Raw genomic sequence first — 9,230 nt, 5'->3', positions numbered from 1 at the left:
CTGTGTCATGTGACCAAATGCATGAGTGCCATCTCTTCTCCTGCTTTGCCACCTAGTGGTAATGAGGAATATGTCGGCATGAAATGCCAGGTATTGCTTCATTGCTTCTGTGCCCACTCTATAAAATGTTTTACCTTTTTTTTTTTTGGTAAATGAAAAATTCAAGGGGTCTAAATGTGACCCTTACTGTCTTCTTAATACTAAAATAAATTGCGCTCTCAATAACAATCTTTCAAAATAGCAGCTAGCTACTGCTATCCTTCATCCCATTATCATCAAGGAACAATATTTAATTGATTAGTATGGGTTACTATACAGGCAGTCCCCAGGTTACGCTTTTTGGTCTCTGTGACAATTGGATTTTAAAAATGTTGGATTGTCATAAGAACCAGGATTAACAATAAATCTTAGTTTCAGACACCTGTGATAACTGTTATAGCTGTTTATTGTAGCCTGGGGCTAAAGTACAGTAAGTTACCAATTACCAGTGGGCCGTTTGTGACATAGGGGTCGTCTGTAAGTTGGGTGTTCTTAAGTAGGGGATCACCTGTATATATATTCTTTTTTTTTTTTTTATTGACAGTAAGAGTACATATAAAGAGCAGGAGCGCAGTCCTTGTAACATTGCATACAAACAGTCAAATATAAACCGTCATAAATGACAAAATATACTAGAATGCAACCTCTGGTGTATCTTTTCGTGTATACGCCCCAGCTCCCTTCACCATTTTCATGTAATTTTAGAAAACAATAACAGAACCGTTAGGGAGACCTTAGACTCAATTAAGTGCCCATAAGGAACTCCCCAAAGAAACATAGGGAAGGGAGCAAGAGGGAGTAATAAGATGAGGGGAGTAAGGGAAAGGGATAGGGCTAAAGGGGTAGCCAAGTAGGTGGAGAGAAGGGTAGAAGGATAGAAGGAGGCGTCTAGGCCGGGTGGCAGGAGGACAACTGAAGCAGTCCGCAGAGGGGGATCACCTCATGTCCTAATAAAAGTTGTTTGTACTCAGCCGATTGCTGGAAGAGGATCCATGGTTGCCAGGTTTTACTGAATTTCGCATAGGTGCCGTGCAAGGAAGATGTGAGGTCTTCCATGCGCATGATGTCATTTACTTTGTTAACCCATATAGTTATTGTTGGAGGATTGGTTTGTTTCCACAGTGCTGGAATGCAGGAACGAGCAGCCATTATTAGACAGCGCAGTACTGATCTCTTGTATGTTTGCGCCGAAACATCACAATGATGGAGAAGTAGGAGAGGAGGGTCCAGTCTCACAGAGTCTTCACAAATCAAGGAGATGTAGTGTTCCAAGTTCTGCCAAAATGGGGAAAGAGCCCGACAAGACCAGAACACATGGAGGAAGGACCCCTCCTCTTCTCCGCATCTCCAGCATGTAGGGGGCACCAGTGGGAATATCGTGTGCAATCGAGTAGGTACCCTATACCACCTAGCCATGAGTTTATACCCCGCTTCCTGGTATCTCGAACTGACTGAGGTGCAGTGGCAAAGTTCGAAAATGCGCTCCTTCTGTTCAGGTGTAAATGTGACATGTAGGTCTGTTTCCCATTGCCTTAAAAACTGAGGACCAGGGTCATCAGGTACGGATAGGAGACATGAATAGGAGGAGGAGAGCGTATGTCGTGCAGTCCCAGTGCTGGAGCAAAGGCTTTCGAATGAGGTTTGGTTTTTAGAAAATTGAGGGCAAAGAGGAAGAGAAGTTAAATAGTGTCGTAATTGCTGAGCCCTCCATGCCCCAAGTGGGCATGGATCTGTGATTTCCATGAGCTGCTGAGTCGTTAACCAAGCTGAGTCTTGGCCCTAAACTTGCCCGCCCGCCTCCATTGGTTAAATACTGGGTCATCACAACCCGGGCTAAAATCAGGGTGACCCAACACTGGTGTCAGCGGGGAATGTTTGGGCAGTAGTCTTTCCCTGATGATCTCTAATTGGCAATGAGAGAAAGTTGGGCCAATCGTAGGGTGTGATTTTAGAGCTGCGTTCCTTTCTATAGACAGCCAAGGTAGTACTTGTAGTGGGATTATCGTGTAGGACTGCTCCAGCCGCACCCAAGGTTTCAGGTCTGTATTACAACACCAATCAAGGATTCTGGCCAAATGAGCAGCCGTATGATAACCCTTGAAGTCCGGCAACCCAATCCCCCCCCCCCCCCCCCGGCTATCTTTGGGCGATATAAAGAGGCACGCTGAATCCTGGCGGGATTTAATGAATTTATGTTGAATGGCATTCAGGGAGCGAAAGTAGGCTTTTGGCAATTTGATGGGTAGTGCTTGAAATAGATAAAGAAGACGCGGGAGTATGTTCATTTTGAGTATGACGCATCTGCCAAACCATGAAAAAAAAATGCCTTTGGTCCACCTGGAGCAGTCCTCTTGTATTTTCTTAAGAATGGGTAAGAAGTTAAGCGTGTAGAGCTTAGATAAGTCGGCTGACAATTGAGTCCCCAAGTAAGTAATACTTTGCGAAGCCCACTTAAAATTAAAGAATCCTCGCAGTGTCTCAACCAGGGCCTCTGGGAGAGAGACATTGAGGGCCTCGGATTTGCACCAATTAATGCGGAAATTAGATAATTGGGCAAACACTTGTATTTCCTTCATTAAGTTAGGGAGGGAGACCTGTGGGTTAGTTAGGAAGAAAAGTAGATTGTCGGCGTAAGCCGCTATCTTATATTTAATTCCTTGGGTCTCTAATCCAGAAATATCTTGATTAGCTCTTATGTGTCGGAGGAAGGGTTCCAAAGAGAGGACAAAGAGTAAAGGGGACAACGGACATCCCTGTCTGGTACCATTTCGTATCTCAAAGCTGTCTGAAAGAGTGCCATTCACGCGGATGGAGGCTGAGGGGCTGGAGTAAAGGGACATGATCCAATGATACATTTTGGTTCGGATACCAAATGCCCGAAGGACCTCGGACATGTAAGACCAGTTTACTCTATCAAAAGTCCTATCAAAGGCCTTTTCTGCATCCGTAGATAGGAGCATAAGTGGGATATGTTCCATCTGGGCCTTATATATCATATTAATGTTTTTTGTGGTATTATCCCTCGCTCCCTTCCCAGGAGGAATCCAGCCTGGTCCGAGTGAATGGATCTCAGGAGTAAGGGAGTGAGTCTCATTGCTATAACTTTCGCAAACAGCTTGAGATCTTGGTTCAGCAGAGAGATTGGTCGATAATTTGAACATTGGGTAGCATCTTTTCCTGGTTTGGGTATGACAGCTATGGTCGCTCTTAGCGCATCCTTAGGAAGGGAGGCTCCCGAAGCTATCTCATTGCACTGGAGAATAGAACGTGTAGTCCTTGTCTCTCGGATGCATTAGTCTCCAGGTGTCAATCAATTGATGGTCATGTAATAATCCTCTCAGTCTGCGTAGACTATGCTGCAACAAGGAGGAGGAGCCCGAGGAAGTATCAATGTTGGGGTCTAGAGCAACATTGAAATCTCCACCCACCACCAGATGCCCCTTGGCAAAATCTTCTATGAGGTCCAAGAAGGAAGTCATAGCTTGGGCTTGTCCTGTGTTTGGGAGATACAGGGAGACAAATGTGTACATACTGTCCACTATTTTGCCCTTAACCAAAATCATCCTCCCCTCCAAAGTCACAGCATGAGTCTACAAATGACCACTGCACTGAAGCTGCTATGAAGATTGAGGTGCCTCTCGCTCTCGGGTCAGTAGTATAACTATGATAGGCATTTGGGTATCTCCTGTCTGTGAAATTGTACGGTCTAGCCTCACTAAGATGGGTTTCCTGTATAAAGGCAACCTGGATTTTCCATCCTTTCAACATATTGAACAAGATAGACCTCTTTTCAGGGCTGTGCAGTCCCTTTACATTAAGGGAGCCAAGTGTTAGTTTGTCTCATCTGCCCTCCGGCCTAGACGTCGCCATCGTGGAAAGAGGGGGGGAGGATAAGGTTGGAGGGGTAAGATGGAGGAAAAGAAGAAAGGAATAAAGACAATAGGAATATGGGGGGGTGAGTTGGGTGGAGTGGGAGCGACCTGCAGTCCCAAGGTTCAGCGGGTGGTGGGGGGGTGAAGAAGGATACAAGAAGAAGGATACAAGAAGAAAGCAAAAAAGGGTCAAACCCTAAGTCCCTGGAGAATGAAGCCAGGGAAACAACTCCCCCTACCAGGAGGAGAAAGAGTGGGGAACGTAGAAGGCAATAGCGCATGGCTCCATTACCAACAGGCATAAATGAACAATTGCAATCTAAGAGCGATCAACTTCTCTCACCCGCCTTCAGGTGAAATATTCTGTATACATATTCTAATTCATTGGAAAGGCATTGTAAATATTATAATTCATTGTGAGGCACGATCCACCATAAAGGAGAAAATAATCACAATTAATAGCGTTTTGCAAGTGATTGTGATTATTTTAAGGGCTTCTATGACAATTTTCTTATGTAGAAGCCCTGATAATTGTCCTCCATTGTGTAGCTGTAGGGTGTGTGGTGAAATCCTGAAAACTGCACTTTTATCTTCATATGGCTTTGCAACACCCTCGCCGATGCAATGGCGAAGGAGTGCTTGCGAATAAGCCCCACAGCATGTCATCACATCACACAGGGGACATTGCAGTGGTTAATCCTGCCTGGCAAGGCAGAAGTTAATCTGTGTATGATGTAAGAGTCTATTGTCCAATGATCTGTGTTACATCCTGTCTCTGTGAGCTGAGAGGTAATTGGAGGAGCAGCCACCACCTGACCAAGGGGAGATAATAAAACCCCTGGCCCAGAATATTCTAGAGAGCAGTTAGCTGAGCAGTAGCTCAGAAGGAGACTGGAGTCTCTCCAGTACAGACTCTTCGGAGTCTGTACAGCTAGCACACCAGACCAGAGCAGGAAGAGCCTAGCCCCTGCCTGAAGTGGAGCTAATAGCTAGTATAGTGAGGAAAGGGGTATCATCCTACCTTTAAGGGTGATACCTGAAGATATCCAGGATCAAGCTGAAGCTTCCTATTAGGACACAGCTGCCTCCCAGCCTGCCATCTGCATCCAGGCTGGTGATCTACATCCTGTGGCTTCCTCCAAGTACCTCTCCAGCAATCCACCATCTTGTTAAAGGCACGTTGCTGATGTTCCTGTCGGTTCCAATAAAGAACTGTAAGCGTTTCTGTTCAACCTCTGCCTCCGTCTGGTCCCTGCTACTACAACTACCATCATCACAGGCACCCTGTCCACCACACAGAGGCTCATACTCTAGACACCAAAGGGTTGCCCCAGGGAGATCCGCTATAGCAGCCTCTCCCTCATCATTTCTTGCCAACACCACCCTGCTGGAGACCTGCCAGGCTGTAGGACAGCCCTCCGGTTCCCCATACCAAGCACCGTGACACAAGCGTGCTTAGGCCGCAACCGCCAGCCACTCAGGTACTGCGGGCCCAGGCTGTCTCCAGGCCCCAAGAAAAGGCTAGGCCCCGGTGGGGGATGTTGCAGCTTTATAGAAGAGGTGTAGTTAGGCCAATGCTAAACTGCGATTGGTTGCAATGGAAATCAAACACAATTTCAGTATCATACAGTGTAGATAAATGGGGCCCTATATACTATATAGGAGGGTTCATCAGATCTTCTACATTGGTATTTAGGACAATTATAGTGCTGCTTATTCGATGACTTGTTCTTATATTGTTTTTTTTTTGGGCGGCACGGTGGCTTTGTGGTTAGCACTACAGCGTTGCAGCGCTGGGTTCCTGGGTTCAAGTCCCACACAGGTCAACATCTGCAAAGAGTTTGTATGTTTTCTCTATGTTTGCATGGGTTTTTTCTGGGTCCTCCAGTTTCCTCCCACACTTCAAAACATACTGGTAGGTTGATTAGAGTGTGAGCCCCATTGGGGACAGAGACTGATCTGGCAAACTCTGTGCAGCGCTGCGTAATCTGTGTGCGCTATATAAATAAAGAATAATTATTACTAAGATACCAAGAGGAAGCTGCCAGGTGGTAGGAGCAGCTGCTGCCATTACATGAGCCCACAGGGGGCGCTGCAGGACAAACTGACATGAATATGGCCCAAGTGATGCCCTGACAGCACCTTGTGATTAAAGGGGTGTTCCCACAAACAAAAGTTAGGCCTTATCCACGGGATAGGGCCTAACTTGCTGATCAGTGGGGGGTCTCAGTGATGAGACCCCACAGATCACGAAAACTAGGGGTCGGCAATTTCCGTCAGCTCCATAGAGGTTAATGGAGCAGAACAGTCATGCGCGGCCATCTGTTTCATTAGTCTGATGGAGCAAAGAGGGGTCCAACAGAGGTATGTGGGACCCATCGGACCCCTCGTTTTCGTGACCTGTGAGGGTCTCAGCACTGTGGATAGGGCCTAACTTATCTTTGTGGGAAAACCCCTTTAATGCTGGGTAGTCTAGACTACGTTGAGCTATTAGATTGCTCTTTGCTATAAATAATATTACTTACATCTATAATCTCTTTTTCTCAGAAAAATCCAAGATAACAGATGAAGTTTCTAAGCCTCAGAAAGACAGCACTGTCATCTCTAGCGGCGGCCTTTTCGTTGAATTTATGATGCAAATATGTAATACAGAATGCAGTAGTAATCTTGATACAATAATTCCACGCACAAATTTGGTTAATGTCATTGACTTTATTTTTCGGCCAGTGTGAATGAGGTTTAATCCTGCATTTGGTGTTGTATATGAGCTTTATAACTGATACAGTGAGAAAGCGGTCGACAGTGGAAGAAAAATCATCAATTTTATAAGGGCCTATAACAAAGTTTATAGACACCCAAATTTCATGTGTGAAATAAGGGGCATTGGAAAAGGGGGTATTTTCAGTAGGGAGGCCAACAATTGGGGGGACATAGAAAGTAATAAAGGGATAAAGGAAGGGGGGGGGGGGCATAATAAGTAAGGGGCTACAGGAAGTTGGGAGGAATGTTTCAAAAATGAATAACCAATAGGGATAGCTCTAGGGAGAGTGTCAGGAAAGTGATGTACGAGGTGCAGGATGCTCTAACTTAAGAAGCAGGGAATAAAGATACAGGCACAGGTTTGGGACATGAATTATTTTGAATATAAGTTGAATTAATTTTTGTTTTACCATTAGCAAGTAATAAAGGAAGGTGAAACAGTTACTTCCAATCTGTTTATGTAGAAATAACAAAGGAGGTCTAGTCCTGCACCGATAATTGCCAAAAAGGGGAGGAAATCAGAGGAATCACGAAGGACAACCTACAGTACATTTGTTGCAAAACTTACAGATACATGTATGGCTGGAAGAAGCTGACCTAGCAACCAGGTAGAAGAAGTAGAAAGAGTTCTCCGTTCAAAGACGTCATTTGTGAGTTGCTTGATTTACAGTAAGTGCATGTATTATATATGAGCTCACAATTCTGCAACATCTCCCCTGTGCTGCCAAATGCTACATAGTTTTTCCTATGAGGAGAAACTACATAGAGGCTTTTTGTGATTTATTGTACCTATAGAGCTACAGTGGCAGTACACAACTATACAAGGAGTCAATGTAGAAGCACTCAGAAGCCATATATTGAGCTCCATGGAATCTTGTAGACTGCCGCCACAACAATCTTGTGGACCGTTATGTGTAGCCCACAAACCTTCCTCTTACCTTTCCCCCCCAATTCCTAGGTACTGCGATCATAGCAGGAAGTGCTCACTGCATAAGTGCTGAGGCCACAGGGGGGAGGGGGAAACAGTATAACAGCCTGTAAAGACTTATCACAGAGGGGCTAGGGGAGCCCCTCAGGCTTATTAGCATAATGCTAAATGTTGATTTTAGAAGTAATACTCAAGCATCATAACCAGGGACACTTACTCATAGATCCAGCACTGTGATTGTGGTGACTTTCTTATGTCTGTTATCCATGTCCTCCTTTTCCCTAAAATTAACTTTCTGTGCATGAGCTCTTCCCCCTCCTACAGTGTGAGATTACAGCATGCAGAGGGAAGCATTGAGGGAGCAGGGGGAGATGTGCTCCTGTACATTATAAAAACCTGTGATGGTACCGCACATAGGGGCTATGGTAACAACCCCCCACTGGAGCCATTCAGGCTCAATGGCATAATTTTAAAAGTTGATTTTAAAAGAAAGGAGGCCATGGACAACAAATATAGGTTTAAGGTGCCTGGATCTATGTGTAAGTTTATCATGCTTGATTTTGATGGTGGTTTTCCTTTAAATATAGCAATTGTTTACCAGGTATGATATATTTTTTTTTCTACTGAATGGATTTCTCGCCTCGCATCCAATGTTTCCCCTTTAGGTAGCTGACTTACTGCTGGGCTCTTGTGTCTTTAAAGACTTCCGGTTCCGGCGGAAAAAGATCAAAAACAGAAAAAAGAAAACAGGTAAATGCAATTGGCTTTTTTAAGAAGTGGAGGCATTGCATCATTTATTCTATGAACCCCCAAGAAATAGTGCAGCTAATGGGCCCGTATACATTAACAGAGTGGTATCTTATGGAAAATCTTCGAGGCGCTCCAGGTCCAGTTCGTCTGCTTTAGTGGGACAGGGCACCCGGGTGCAACATGTAACCACCTATAGCAAAGTAATGGAGATAAACAGAGGCCAAGCATGTGATGGCTGCCACGCTGTCGCCACCACAGACGGCCTCGTCTCTCGATAAGCTCTAGATAGAAGGCTCACACTCATCCAGTTTTGTTATTTTTGATTTGTCAATGTAGTTGTATTAATATATTGTAGTTGTATGTTGTGTTGTTTGAGTTGTCTTTCTGTATCAAAACTATGAAAAGAAATAAATACAAAAAATATTGCTTAAAACGGAAAGTTAAGATTCAGTGCACATCCATTCTACTTACAGCACAGATACCGGTAGTTGCTATTCCACTGACACGTCTACTGAAAAGACAAGATTGGATCTTATCTATACCGACATCAAATCATACTGCCTTGTGCCGAAATATATGATAAGAGCACTACAAGCTGATAACTGCGCGCTGTGATTAATGAATGTACTGGCTGTAAACCATCTCCATTCACCTTTGACGTATATAAGATAATAATTTCTTTATTTGTAAAGTGCTATTGAATATGATGGCGCTATATACATACAGAATATATTATTGTTACATACATTGTATATACAGCCATTAGGAAAATTGCATACATATTTTACAGCTACAATTAAAAGAGTTTTCCAACAGTATTGGTTAAATATCAGTTGGCTGGAAAACTGATCACTAGAAAACCCAATGATCAGAATTATGTA

Source organism: Engystomops pustulosus, chromosome 10, assembly GCF_040894005.1.
Source record: "Engystomops pustulosus chromosome 10, aEngPut4.maternal, whole genome shotgun sequence".
In the NCBI taxonomy this organism is placed as follows: domain Eukaryota; kingdom Metazoa; phylum Chordata; class Amphibia; order Anura; family Leptodactylidae; genus Engystomops; species Engystomops pustulosus.
This window is presented reverse-complemented; position numbering follows the sequence as displayed.